At 43.0% G+C, this 15,727-nt stretch overlaps 1 long non-coding RNA gene across 3 annotated transcripts; it reads left to right on the top strand.

The window, feature by feature from the left end:
• Nucleotides 1-10,996: 10,996 nt before the first annotated feature.
• LOC125513136 (uncharacterized) lies at nucleotides 10,997-13,487 on the top strand. 3 transcript variants are annotated; one of them, XR_007285696.2, is made up of 4 exons: nucleotides 10,997-11,427; nucleotides 11,498-11,653; nucleotides 11,730-12,190; nucleotides 12,409-13,487. It is a non-coding gene; the product is annotated as an uncharacterized LOC125513136 (long non-coding RNA). The 3 variants fall into 3 exon arrangements; XR_007285695.2 differs by having other exon boundaries at nucleotides 12,352-13,487; XR_007285694.2 differs by having other exon boundaries at nucleotides 10,998-11,427; nucleotides 11,730-13,487.
• Nucleotides 13,488-15,727: the final 2,240 nt, after the last annotated feature.

Below are 15,727 nucleotides of genomic sequence, written 5' to 3'. Positions count from 1 at the left end.
CTTAGGGACACAATGGACATGACTTACCCATTGACTATCAGCAACGGGATAAATTATACCTGCCTCCGGAAACTTTAGTATTTCTTTTCTTACCACTTCTTTCATCTTAGGATTTAACCGTCGTTGGTGATCAACAACCGGTTTCGCATCCTTCTCCAATTTTATTTTGTGTTGGCATAGAGTGGGACTAATACCCTTAAGATCATCAAGAGTATATCCAATAGCAGCACGGTGCTTCTTCAGAGTTTTCAATAATTTCTTTTCCTCATGCTCTGAAAGATTAGCACTAATAATAACAGGATATATCTCTTTCTCACCAAGATAAGCATATTTAAGAGTATCAGGTAATGGTTTAAGCTCAAACACGGGATCACCCTTGGGTGGAGGAGGATCCCCTAGGATTTCAACAGGCAAGTTGTGTTTCAAAATAGGTCCCTGTTTAAAGAATATTTCATCTATTTCCATTCTTTCATTCATAAACATATCATTTTCATGGTCTAGCAAATATTGTTCTAAAGGATCACTAGGAGGCACGACAATAGAAGTAAGACCAATAATTTCACCTTTACTAGGCAATTATTTATCATGGGGTTGTCTACGAAATTTAGCAAAATTAAACTCATGAGACATATCCCCTAGACCAATAGTAACAACATCCTTTTTGCAGTCTATCTGGGCATTAACAGTATTCAAGAAGGGTCTACCAAATATAATGGGACAAAAGTCATCTTGTGGGGAACCAAAAACAAGAAAATCAGCAGGATATTTAACTTTCCCACACAAGACATCAACATCTCTAACAATCCCAATTGGTGAAATAGTGTCTCTATTGGCAAGCTTAATTGTAACATTAATTTCTTCTAACTTAGCAGGTGCAATATCATGCATAATTTCTTTATATAAGGAATGAGGTATTGCACTTGCACTAGCACCCATATCACATAGCCATGATAGCAATGATATCCTAATTTAACAGAAATAACAGGCATGCCTACAACAGGTCTATGTTTATTTTTAGTATCGGGTCTAGCAATTCTAGCAGCTTCATCACAGAAATAAATAACATGCCCATCAATATTATCGGCCAAGAGATCTTTAACCATAGCAACACTAGGTTCAACTTTAATTTGCTAAGATCGAGTAGGTGTTCTAGTATTACTCTTACGAACCACAGTTGAAGCTTTAGCATGATCCTTTATTCTAACAGGGAAATGTGGTTTCTCAATATAAGCAGTGGGAACAAAATGATCATTATAAGTGATAGTCTTTTCTTCAACTTTAATGGGTGCAACTACTTTTACTTCAATGGGAGGATTATATTTAAACCACTTCTCCTTAGGGAGATCAACATGAGTACCAAAGGATTCACAGAAAGAAGCTACAATCTCAGAGTCAAGTCCATATTTAGTGCTAAATTCACGGAAAACATCGGTATCCATAAAAGATTTAACACAATCAAACTTAGGTGTTATACCTGACTCCTTACCTTCGTCGAGGTCCCAATCTTTAGAGTTGCGTTTAATTTCTTTCCAATAAATCCCATTTGAATTCAATAGTCTTCATCATAAAAGAACCAGTACAAGAAGTATCGAGCATGGAGCGATTACTGAGAGAAAGTCGAGCATAATTTTTTTGAATAATCATTTATTTTGAGAGCTCATGATTGGGGCATGAATATAACATTGACTTAAGCCTCCCCCAAGCTTGAGTGATGCTTTCTCCTTCGCGAGGCCAAAAATTATATATATAATTATGATCACGATGAACAAGATGCATATGATAAAACTTCTGATGAAATTCCAATTTCAATCGGTTGTAGTTCCATGATCCCATATCATCACATAGCCTAAACCATGTCAATGCCTCTCCCTTCAAAGATAAAGGGAAGACCTTCTTCTTGATAACATCCTCGGGCATACCTGCAAGCTTAAATAATCCACAAACTTCATCCACACAGATTAGGTGCAAATTGGGATGTAATGTTCCATCACGTGTGAAAGGATTAGCTAGCAGTTTCTCTATCATACCCGAAGGAATTTCAAAGTAAACATTTTCAGTAGGTTCAGTAGGTTGAGGATCAACTCTTTACTCTACTGGTCGGGGTGAAGATACCCCGAACAAGCCCCTCAAAGGATTATGTTCCATAGTAACAAGTGACAGTAAATTTCAGCACACTATATAATTTTTTTTCCTTACCAAATTCCACCTACCAAAGGCGCTTCACTCCCCGGCAACGGCGCCAGAAAAGAGTCTTGATGACCCACAAGTGTAGGGGATCTATCGTAGTCCTTTCGATAAGTAAGAGTGTCGAACCCAACGAGGAGCAGAAGGAAATGATAAGTGGTTTTCAGCAAGGTATTCTCTGCAAGCACTGAAATTATTGGTAATAGATAGTTTTGTGATAAGGTAATTTGTAACGGGTAACAAGTAATAAAAGTAAATAAGGTGCAGTAAACATTTTCATCACGTTCACATGATTCGCGTTCGGTACTTTGATAATTTGATATGTGGGTGGACCGGTGCTTGGGTACTGTCCTTCCTTGGACAAGCATCCCACTTATGATTAACCCCTATTGCAAGCATCCGCAACTACAATAGAAGTATTAAGGTAAACCTAACCATAGCATGAAACATATGGATCCAAATCAGCCCCTTAAGAAGCAACGCATAAACTAGGGTTTAAGCTTCTGTCACTCTAGCAACCCATCATCTACTTATTACTTCCCAATGCCTTCCTCTAGGCCCAAACAATGGTGAAGTGTCATGTAGTCGACGTTCACATGACACCACTAGAGGAAAGACAACATACATCTCATCAAAATATCGAACGAATACAAAATTCACATGACTACTTATAGAAAGACTTCTCCCATGTCCTCAGGAACAAACGTAACTACTCACAAATCATATTCATGTTCATAATCAGAGGGGTATTAATATGCATAAAGGATCTGAACATATGTTCTTCCACCGAATAATCCAACTAGCATCAACTACAAGGAGAAATCAACATTACTAGCAACCCACAGGTACCAATCTGAGGTTTTGAGACAAAGATTGGATACAAGAGATGAACTAGGGTTTGAGATGAGATGGTGCTGGTGAAGATGTTGATGGAGATTGACCCCCTCCCGATGAGAGGATCGTTGGTGACGACAATGGTGATGATTCCCCCCCATCCCGGAGGGAAGTTTCCTCGGCAGAACAGCTCCGCCGGAGCCCTGGTTTGGTTCCGCCTCGTGGAGGCGGAGTTTCGTTCCGAAAGCTTGCTTATGATTTTTTCCTCGACGAAAGACTCCATATAGCCAAAGATGGGCATCAGAGGGCTGCCAGGGGGCCCTCGAGGCAGGGGACGCGCCCCCACCCTTGTGGATGGTGGGTGGCCCCCCTCCGGTACTTCTTTCGCCCAATTTTTTTTCTATATTCTAAAACGTGCCCCCGTGAAGTTTCAGGACTTTTGGAGCTGTGCAGAATAGGTCTCTAATGTTTGCTCCTTTTCCAGCCTAGAATTCCAGCTGTCGGCATTCCCCCTCTTCATGTAAACCTTGTAAAATAAGAGAGAATAGGCATAAGTATTGTGACATAATGTGTAATAACAGCCCATAATGCAATAATATCGATATAAAAGCATGATGCAAAATGGACGTATCAACCGCTTACAAACAATTTGGTGCGATTTGCATCTGTCATATTGGGTATGTTGCCATTTGTCAAACTAGAAAGATTGACATTTATTGATCTAGTAACATTGCCATTTGCCAACCTTGTAACACTGCGATTTGTCAAAATATGAAGCTAAAAATCACTAGCAGTATCTAAGTTTTGCAACTAAAATTCAGTAATTAAGCATAGATGGAGGCAAGGAGGCGTGTTCAGCCGGGCGTGCAGCGGGCCGTGCAGTACTATTTTATTTGACAGCAGGCGGCGCAATTCCTGATACGGCTTTAATGCACGCGAGGGAGAGGGTAGCGGTTCCTGAAATGTTGAATGGCCAATGATGCATCCTCCTTCAATTATCATCGTGTGAATGCATGAGGGAAGTAATGGGAGGAGGACCGGGAAAAGAGGCAGCACGATGTGAATGCAATGCAGTTTGCACTCATATAAAGGCGCCCCTCCATTCCAATGCATCTACTACATCGTACGCACCTAAGCATTTGCCTAAGCACCTACACTAATAAACGCAAAAGTGCTCACTCCAGACCCATGGCGGCGATGCGCGCGAGCGGCCAGCGGCTGTGCCAGATGGTCCACGACGCTGGCCTGCGGCATGGCACCATGGATCGTCTCCACACGATGTTGGCGACCGGCTGGTGGATGGCCGCCGCCCACGCCAGCTACGACTCTCAGTACAACTAGATGATCGTTCGCACCACCAACAGGTTCACCATCATCAAGAAGCTCGCGGACGACATCGCCGTACTCCTCCAGCCCGCATGCCCGGGCTCCTCATTGCCTGCCACCCTAATTGGTCTCCATGGTCGAAACCTCTTTCAAGCACTGGTGGCCCTGCGACTGCCCGCCAATGCCACGAAGAATGTCCACCTGGAGGTCGCGCTCGCCGCGAGGCGCCTCGCCCTGCAAGAAACCATAGACCTACACATCCATGTGTACGAGCGAATCGTGTACATAGGTATCTACAAGGCCAGTGAGGACGCTACGACATTGGCCTTCTTCAACCGGCTGGAAGCCTTGGATGCCTTAGCTGAGAAGCACCTTGACCTCGCCACAAAAGCCGCCGCTCCTTAGCCACCGGACGGTGGACCGACGCACTGGGTTGAGGAGGAGGAGGTCGTATGTTGATGGATGCATCTTTCTTCTTGCCTCCTGTAACCACCACTGCGATCGCATCATCATGGCCTTAATTCTTATTGTGCTATTACATTCTCATTCTAGTCAATACATACATGTGCAATCCCTTTGCTTAATTATATGCATCATTGTAACTAGTACTCCATCCGTCAATTTATAAGTTGTGCTGCCAGTGTTTGGGGTCGGCGCACGATCACACACGTTCGTGTGCATGCGGTTGCGCCGGGCGCGGCGTGACGATGCAGTTACCCGCTGCAAAAACTGCCATGCGGGGGATGTGGCATTGACCATTGGGCGGCAACATTCGATCATGCAGGTGCCCAATAAAGGATGCAAAGAGGGATCCTACAGCAGCAAGGACCAGCTTCCCTACCGATAGCTCATCTAACAGAACTCCCGTTACTTTACGACATGTTTCCAAAACATGGACCTCGAGGTTAATTCAACTAATAGGACGGAGCATTATATACATTGAATGCAATTAAATGTTTTCCAAAAAAAGTGATATGATTTCTGTGAAACCTATAAGTCATGTATGTCAAATTAACCTCCATGTACTTGTTCTCAAATTAACCTACGGGCCTTTTTTGCCGCGTATCACACACATCTTGTTAAGTTGAAACGTTTACATTCTCTTCCCTAATCGAAAACAGTTCATTCGACTGAACCGTATGCCGTATATCACACACACCTTGATCTGGCTGACCATTTCTGTTGCTTTCCCTAATAGCAAACAGTTCATCGAAGCGAACCGTATGCCGTATATCGCACACACATTAATATGGCTGCCCGTTTCTATTGTTCTGTCTAATCGCAAACAGTTCGTCTGGATCAACCGTATGCCCTACTTTGCACACGCAACTAAAATCTAAACCGTGTTTGATGCATCCGTCATCGCAAACGTTTTGCACCTTTTTTGATGGTTTTTTACACCACCGTTTGCGATTATGGCATCGCACATAGTTTCATCGAAGGGTCTCTGATCGTAGTGTCGCGTTAGCAGCATCCTGCAGTAGTGACATCCAGATTGTAGTATAAAGATAATCACAAAGTGACTACATTAACCATAAGAAATCTTGAACAGACTATCTCATCATACAATGATACAATAGACAATGTTAAATTAGCAAAAGAATAAAACAGTAAACTGCAAACTTTAGAAAATAAGTGCATACATCTATGGGGTATAATTGCTGACTATCAAAAGGATGAACAAAAATCAAGAGTCAGGTAGATCATACCATTCTGATGAATGACAATAAGGAAAGGGGATGCAGTTAGAATGCAACAATGAGGCTTAGAAAGCTCAAACACAAGAAGAAGCATCAGCTCTTACATCCGTGGGAGGAGGGGGGACCAAGCCATCGTCGACACCATCTGAGCACTGCACGCACTACACATGAAGGGGACGCAGTCAGGGAGCCCACAAGATTCCCATCATGCGAGGGAGGCGAGCTGGACTGGCCGTCATGCCGGAGGAGCGGCTGACAGAGGGCTTTGATTCGTGGCGCTGTACTGTAGACATGGATACGATTTCTGGAGGGCTTTGATGGGTGGCGAGAGGACTCAATTGGTTTTGCTCTTTTAAGGGGGAGAGAAAGGTGTCGATCAGTTTCTTTGTTTATTACTGAAAACGGGAGGGATTAATCAGTATGCCGGTAACTAAAGGCACTACGTAGCATTATGCATCGATCGGTTGCTTCATTTACTGCTGGAAACAGAACCATGCAAAGAAAATTACTACTGGAAACGGAAGGGCTTAATCTACACGCCGATAAATGAAGGCACTACCTAACAAAAATTGCTGATGTGGCACTTCTGCTGATGTGGACAACCTGCATGTGTAGATAAATAAGCTAGTGGGGGTGAACTTCTTAAGTATATAGGATATGAAGCATAAAGCACCATGTTCAAGTAGAGGGTACAACGGGTTGTGGGAGAGTGGACCGCTAGATATATATGAGGGAAGGTGATGAAGATATTGGTGAACATGACGGAGGTGTTGGTGTAGATCTCCGTCACACGATGATTGCCTCGGCGGCGTTCCAGCGCCACCGGGAGAGAGGGGGGAGAGAGAGCCCCCTCCTTCTTCTTCTTCCTTGACCTCCCCCTAGATGGGAGGAGGGTTTCCCCTCTGGTACATGGCCTCCATGGCGGTGGAGGGGCGGGAGCCCCTCCGAGATTGGATCTATCTCTCTATTTCTCTTCTGTTTCGCAACCCCGTTTTCTAGCCTTTCACTGTTTCTTAAATATACGGAGATCCGCAACTCCGATTGGGCTGAAATTTTAACATGATTTTTATCCGGATATAAGCTTCCTTGCGGCCTAAGAACACCTCAAACCGACCTACATGGTCGCCACAAGCTTGCCAGGCGCACCCTGGGTAGGGGGCCCGCCCCCTTGAGCTTGTGGGCCCCTCGGGCATCATCTCACATTGATTCCGCTTTCCAAAAATCACATATATTCAAAAAAGAATCTCCATAAATTTTTATTGCATTCGGACTTCGTTTGATATGGATATTCTACAAAAGAAAAAACATGCAACAAACAGGAAGTAGCACTGGGCACTGGATCAATATGTTAGTCCCAAAAATAATATAAAATGTTACCAAAAGTATATGAAAGTTGTAAGATAATGGCATGAAACAATCAAAATTTATAGATATGATGGAGACGTATCAACATCCCCAAGCTTAATTCCCGCTTGTCCTCGAGTAGGTAAATCATAAAAAAGATAATTTTGATGTGGAATGCTACCTAGCATAATCTTGATCATGTAATCTAATCATGGCATGAATATTAAGATACTAGTGATTCAAGGCAATAGTCTATCAATTTGACATCAAAAGAATAATACAAGACATGCATGTAATTCATCATTGCCTTTCATAATAATGGAGCTAAATGAAACAACCTCTATACACTTAATTGTGGTAAGCATGACACACTCAGTCTTCCCTGCATAAAGTATAAATCATGAGCACCTTGGTGTCAAACCAGGCAATTGAATTGTATTTCTAATGCGCTTCAACATTTTCAACTTCACTCAATACATGAGTATGAGCCATGGATATATCACTATGGGTGGAATAGAATGCGGTGGTAGGGATCAACAGGGGAAGGAAGAAAGTCTCACATAAACTCGGCTATGGAGATGCCCATCAATCCATATCAATGCGAGGAGTTGGGACCATGCAAAGGATGCACTAGAGCTATAAGTGTATGAAAGCTCACAAATGAAACTAAGTGGGTGTGCATCCAACTTGCTTGCTCATGAAGACCTCGGGCATTTGATGAAGCCCATCATCGGAATATACAAGCCAAGTTCTATAATGAAAAATTCCCACTAGTATATCAAAGTGATAACTCAAGAGACTCTCTACATGAAGAACATGGTGCCTCTATGAAGCACAAGTGTGGTAAAAGGATAGTAACATTTCCCCTTCTCTCTTTTTCTCTCATTTTTTATATTGTCCCTTTTTTATTTTATTTTTGTTGGGCTCTTTTTGGCCTTTTTTCCGTCTGGAGTCTCATCCCGACTTGTGGGGGAATCACAGTCTCCACCATCCTTTCTTCACTGGGGAAATGCTCTAATAATGATGATTATCACACTTATATTTACTTACAACTCGATATTACAACTCGATACAACTAATACATGATGACTCTATATGAATGCCTTTGGAAGTGTACCAGGATGTGCAATGATCTAACATAGTAAAGATATAGAAAAGGGACAATCCATGAAAAATATCATGCTAGCTATCTTACGATCATGCAAAGCAATATGACAATGAACGCTCAAGTCATGTATATGATGATGATGGAAGTTGCATGTCAATATATCTCGGAATGTCTATGGAAATGCCATAATAGGTACGTATGGTGGCTGTTTTGAGGAAGATATAAGGAGGGTTTATGCACCGACGAAAGTTGCACAATACTAGGGAGGCTAGCAATGGTGGAAGGGTGAGAGTGCGTATAATCCATGGACTCGACATTAGTCATAAAGAACTCATATACTCATTGTGAAAGTTTTATTAGCCCTCGAAGCAAAGTACTACTCGCATGCCCCTAGAGGAGGGAGGTTGGTAGGAGTTAACCATCGCACACCCCCGATTTAGAAAGATTTCAATCAAGGATAAATTATGCTCCGACCTCACTGCTATTGTGAGCGGCCACTACTTTACATGCGTGAGGATTTACTTGCGTAAAGACTTACTTCCCTTAACACCATTATTAATAATCAATTTTAATTCTTCTACTAGCATGCCCCATATTACCACCTCAATGTCGCGAAACTATTGCAAGGAATCAAACATATCATACTCAGCAATCTACAAGTTTTATGTAGGATTTTATGACTAACCATGTAAATGACCAATTCCTCTTGACTCTCTAAATAGATATAAGTGAAGCAAGAGAGTTTAATTCTTTCTATAAAAGATCACGCTCTAATAGATATAAGTGAAAGAAAAGAGCATTGCACAAATGACGGTTTTCCTATGTAGAGTAACACGCAAGCCAAACTTTAGATGATATAAGTGAAGCACATGACGCATTCTATAAAACCATACTCACAAGATATAAGTGAAGTGCAAAGAGCATTTTATAAATCAACCAAGGACTATCCCATACCAGCATAGTGCATAAAAGAAAAAGGAAAAATAAACACAAAAGACGCTCCAAGAATTTACGCATATCATGTGAACAGAACAAAACAAAAACAAGACATACCGATAATTGTTGAACAAAGATGGGATGCCTTCCGAGGCATCCCCAAACTTAGATGCTTGAGTCTCTTTGAATATTCACTTGGGGTGTCTTGGGCACACCCAAGCTTCAGCTCTTGCATCTCCTCATTCTTCTCATATCAATACCTCCTCGATCTTCGAACACTTCATCCACACAAAACTTAACCGAACTTTTCATTAGCAGGGTTAGTACATAAAACATCAAATCCCATCATGTAACGTGATATGTCTCCGACGTATATCTAATTTATTAAGTATTCGTGCCATGTTTACAACAATTATATATGGTTTTGGTATGATTTAAATGGAACTAACCCGGATTGACGTTGTTTTCAGCAGAACTACCGGGGTGTTGTTTTTTGTGCAGAAATAAAAGTTCTCCAAATGCAGCGAAATTTTTTAACGATTTTTTGGAACAAAAGAGGCACTAGAAGCTTTGTGGAAGGGCCAGAAGAGCCATGAGGTGGGTACAACCCACCAGGGCGTGCCTGGAGCCCAACCTGTGTGTAGGTGTATTGTGCTCAACTCGAGGCCCATCTTCGCGTGAAACCGACGCCCAAAAATTCTATAAATATAGAAACCCCCAGAAATAACCCTAGATCAATAGTTCCGCCGCCGCAAGCCTCTATAGCCACTAAAAACCAATCTAGACCTTATTCGGGCACCCTGCCGGAGGGGGAAATCATCACCGGTGGCCATCTTCATCATCCCGACGGCCACCATGATGAGGAGGGAGTAGTCCACCCTCGGGGCCGAGGGTTTGTACCAGTAGTCATGTGTTTAATCTCTCTCTCTCATGTTCTTGAGATGGCGCGATCTTGATGTATCGCGGGCTTTGTTAATATAGTTGGATCATATGGTGTTTTCTTCTCTCTATCTTGTTGTGATGAATTGAGTTTTTCCTTTGAGATTTCGTTTTTATCGGATTGAATACTTTTATAGATTCGAGAGCACTTGATGTATGTCTTGCTATGAATACCCGTGGTGATAATGGGGTATCATATTGATTCACTTGATATGTGTTTTGCCACTCAACTCGCGGATTTCTGATGTGAAATTGGGGTAATCTATGCATAGGGGTTGATGCACGTTCTTGTCTTTGTTTCTCCGGTAGAAATGTCGGGGCACTCTTTGAGGTTCTTTGTGTTGGATTGAGTATTATGAATTTGAAATTGTTTGATGCATTATTAATTAAGGACAGTAAAACTGAACCTAAACTGAGCTCTCTCAGTGATTAGCGTTTTCGGTCGTCCGTTTTCGTGATGCAGTCGTTTCTGGCCGTCAGATTTTGTGTGCAAAATGATCTGTCCCGCAATCTAGGTAATATAGCCCAGCTGCCCCGTGGGCTGCTGCTCCAGAGGCCGAAACAAAGACCTCCGGTAAACTGGGCCTACGCAGCCCATTTATCTCACGAGTCGAGAGCGTCGCTGCGGTCATAAAAAAACTCTTTGGTCGACCGAAGCGCTCGATGAAGAAGAGGAGGGGATGCGTGCGACCTGGGAAGGATAAGCGGTGCGCATGGATCGATCCGACACCAGGCTCCCGTGGGAGGAGATCATCCTCAGGCATGGGATGTGGGTACAGCCGATGCGCCCGAGAGGATGAAGGCGAGAGGCGCGCGATGGGGACTCGGCGGATGCGATGCGTGCGAGGGGATTTAGCAGAGGTGCGAGATGCGTGTGAATCAGGGGTCGGTCGATCCCTCTCTTTCATGGTGGCCTACCTCATCTCATCGCTCGACTTCCATGTCCCTGGCTTCAAAGAGATCTCGGATTCGATCTACTCTTCCAGGGTACTCAATTGTGTGATCCAGTGCTGCTCCCCGTGTGATGGCTCCATGGCGATCCTGTTATTCCTCTAGGTTTGCTCTCTATCTTCCTCTGCTTCATGTCTCTAATCTCTCGTTAATGATTCACTACGGAATGGTTCAGTTCTAGGAATGGGAGATATGAAGGAATTGAAAATCTGACGGTCCACTTCTGGGCATTAGAAGGACACACGCATGAGTTTTGCTGCTGATGGTAGAGAGGAGATCAACTGCAAGGGGGGCGAGGGAAAATCAGGGTCTGAAACTGAGGTTATTCCAGGTATGTCTTTTCCCCTTCTCAACTCCATCTCAATCCCCATCAATCTTCCTCTAATTTTTTGTTTGTTACTATTCAGGTTAAATCGGTTTACAACTAGGCATAAATCTTCCCGAGGACTCATATTATACAGATGCAAAATCATCAGTTACTGTTAAGCTGTAAAATTCCTATATTTAGGTGATGGCACTGTCCGGGAGTTCTTTCAGATTTTGCTTCTATCATGTGTAGTTAAGATTTTGTCTCATTCTCGGGGTCAGACCCTGCTCCAGCTGCTTGCTTGTCCACGAGCACACAGCGGACTGGGCGCGCATTGGCACAAAGAGTTGGATGCGTGACGAGTGTATTGTCTAGGAGACAACCAGGTTGAGGCGAGAGGCTGGAGGCCACGCACAGCGACACTATGTGTCCGAGACGCGTGAGGAGGCGCCGAAGGAGGGGTTGCGCGTCTACCAACGAGCTACACTGCAAAAAGTAGTCCCTGAGCACCTACACAGTGAGCGGGCCGGTGGGATGAGGATCAGGAGGCATACATCCATGGTGATTTCATTGCTTCGCTTTGCTCTGCTCTGCTCCTTCTTGTCAGTTGATCTTAATTAGCTATGCATTATCTAAGATTTTCAGTAACTGGTGTGTTAATCCAATTTCTAGGGTCTCAACGCAAGTTTCATCTGACCACTCAATCTGTTCTTTTGTTATAGTGACAAATCTACTGTGAAAAACATATACTGAAGTTGGTTCATATACTTTATTGCAAGGTGTGCTGGTGTGGATTACCATACTGAATGCTATGTAAGTTTTGTTCCTCCAATTTTTAAATTTCCTATTTAAATTAAGAGTTTTACCAATCACTATTAGTTGGCATAGTCCATTTTAGTCGGTGACATGTCATACAAGAATCAAGAAATGTGGTGATCTTACTATGCACTTTGAAGTCCATTACTGAACATTAACTGAAGTTTATGTACATGGTAACGATAAGGTTGGTTCTTCATATTTTTGCTTTTATCTGATCAAGATGACTAATTGACTTCATTAGTTTAGTTTGAAATGTTATATGATGCAAGGTTTGGGACTCGAACAGTTGCTGGTCTATTAATTCTTTTTCAAAAGGTTAGTTATGTTTGTCCCTACATATATGATAGTTATATTTATCAGATCACGATTGGTTAATTATGTCTTCTTGGTTTAAAGATTAACCATGGTTTGGGTTTCCGCGAGTGCTGATCTGATATTTTGGTATTTTTTTTCAAAATGTTGACCTGGTTTTAGAATCATGTTTAATGAAGTTTATAATGTTATCGTAATTATACTTGCCATGCCATCTAATTTGTTTCAGAAACTAAATAGTATTCTTTATTTAACAGTTGTTTGCACATATCTGTAATCTCGATGCTAAAACTCCATTCCAACTTTCAGACATTTTGAATTTGTGACCATTTGTCAAGCACTATGTTTCTACCTGTACAGAGACAAGTTTATGGAAGCAGAGATAATCACGATGACCGAGGCATATATTTCCTAAGTAATCTTGCTCTGAATTGATGTGTCTATCTATTTAATATTTGCACTGATTTTCTTTTGCAAAATTTAATCAGTGAATTTCAAGGAACACTAAATGTATTTTCTGAAGCTTTTGTACCTGTCCAACATGTTTCGACACCATACAGCTGCCAGAGCATGAAAATACTTGCAATGTTTTGTATTTGCCCAGCATCATAGTATTGTAGAACATTGAAGTATTTTCTGAAGATTTTTCACCTCTCCAACATGTCGCAACACCATATATATAGCCGTGAGAGCATGAAAATATTTGCAGTGTTTTATATTTGTCCCAGATCATTGGTATTGCAGATCCATATAAATGGTCCAGTGCGCATGAACGATGTAAATTGTTGTAGGTTACACATCCGCTCAATCAAGCATTCTTTTTGCATTTACAAGAAATTGTACACATCAGGATCCTGAATCTCCTTTTTTTTTGAGAATCTCGCAAAGCTTTATTACTGAATCATAATGTTCATAGGTACAAAAATAAGATCACCGGGTTGTCCTAGCCAAGTGTGTCGGCCAAACCCTAAAGATAAAACATGCTTTGCGAGATTATGGGCCTCCGTATTGGAGGTCCTATACTCATGAGTAAACGAACATGAAATAAAGGTAGTTGCTCTAGCCTTGATTTCTTCAACAATGGCTCCGAAGTCTGCAGCGCTTCCTTGCCTGATTGCATCTACCACCACCTTACAGTCTGAGGCCACCAGTAGTTGGTTGATATAGAGATCTTCTGAAAGCGCTAATGCCTCCCGAAGAGCTAGTGCTTCTAGCACCTGGGGGTTGCGCAGTCCATTGAAAACGAGAGCTGACGCTCCCATGAACACACCCCTTTCATCCCTGCAAACCACACCAACTGCGCCAAACGTGCCCGAGCGTGATACGGCCGTGTCCCCATTGAGCTTTTAATGATCGGTTGGTGGCGGAATCCACGTATGATCTCGTGGCACTGCTATCCCATGTGCTTTCTCCTTCTTCAGAAACTCCATATCTGATAAATAGGCTTTGATAAAGTTGTCAGTGGCAAATGGAGTCTGGTATATATCTTCATGTATAGCTTTCCGCCGTGCACTCCAAATAGCCCACAAGTAACAATCATCAACTGAAATTGCTCAGGTGGGAGAGACTCATTCATAGCAAAGAGCCATAACCGTGCGTCAGGCTCCGAAGTTGCCAGCATGTGCTCGACCATCTCGGCTTCTGAAAGTGCCCATACACATCTAGACGCATTACACTCCAGCAAAGAATGTCGCCAGCTATCCTGCCCACCACAGAGGGAGCAAGCACTCGTAGTGGCCATATGACGATGGTTTAGGACATCTCCCGTAGGAAGTGAGTGTTGCGCCAGTCGCCAAGTGAAAAGGCGCAGTTTCGGTGGCACAGGCATGTTCCATAACGAGTTCCACCCCCTCTTCTCAAGTTCAGAGTTGGAAGGATCCCCCTTTCCTCCAGCCATGCCTCCCGCCCAATTTTGATCTTGACAATCATCTTGTAAGCTGATCGAACGGAAAAACGCCCCCTTGGGTAAGCATTCCACGCCCAGAAATCGTCCACAAGCCGTGTACAGAGCGGGATTTGCAAGATGGCCTCCACGTCAATAGGAATGAACACCTGTCTGAGCAGGTCCTCTCGCCACGCAGCTCTAGTATGATCAATTAGCTCTGAAACCAGTTGCGGTGGGTCAGCAACTAATGAGGCTACCGGCTTCATCATTCCGTCCCTTGGGATCCAACTATGTTGCCATATGTTCGTGGTAGTTCCATCACCAATACGCCGGATAGCTCCTTGGGTGATAATATCTCTCCCATCAAGGATAGATCGCCACACCTGAGAAGGATGTGGACCTAGTTGAGCTTCCAGGACTGAACATTGTGGGAAGTATGATGCTTTAAGGATTTGTGCACTAAGAGAGGAAGGATCATTCAATAATCTCCAAACTTGCCTAGACAAAAGGGCCAAGTTGAAGATCTCTATATCTCGAAAGCCAAGTCCTCCCAAACTTTTTGGTCGGGTCATCAAATCCCAAGCTACCCAACATGGTTTCCTCTTGCCTCTCTTACTTCCCCACCAAAATTGGCGAATGAGTGACGTAATGCTTTCACAAAGGCCTCGAGGTAATCTGAAGCAAGACATCGAAAAAACTGGTAAAGCTTGAGCCACAGATTTTATGAGAACCTCCTTTCCTGCCACTGATAAAAGTTTCTCCATCCATCCCTTTATCCTTTCCCAAACTCTGTCTCGTAGGTATTTGAAGGTGCCATTTTTGGACTGTCCAACATCGGTCGGCAGACCCAAGTACTTTTCACTCAAAGATTCATTATGCACATTAATAATATTCTTTATCTCCCCTTTAAGGGTCTCCGGACATCCCTTGCTGAAAAAGATGGACGATTTATCATGGTTTACCCTTTGGCCTGAGGCCAAGCAATATGCATCAAGTAGGTTTGAAACGTCATTTGCCCCTGGACACTAGACTTGAAAAGCAGCAGGCTGTCATCTGCAAACAAAAGATGGTTCACTGCCGAA

This window comes from Triticum urartu, chromosome 6A (genome assembly GCF_056163025.1).
Source record: "Triticum urartu cultivar PI428250 chromosome 6A, HENAU_Tu73, whole genome shotgun sequence".
NCBI classification, from domain to species: domain Eukaryota; kingdom Viridiplantae; phylum Streptophyta; class Magnoliopsida; order Poales; family Poaceae; genus Triticum; species Triticum urartu.
The sequence above is the reverse complement of the archived record's forward strand: the minus strand, read 5'-3'. Positions and strand labels throughout refer to the sequence as shown.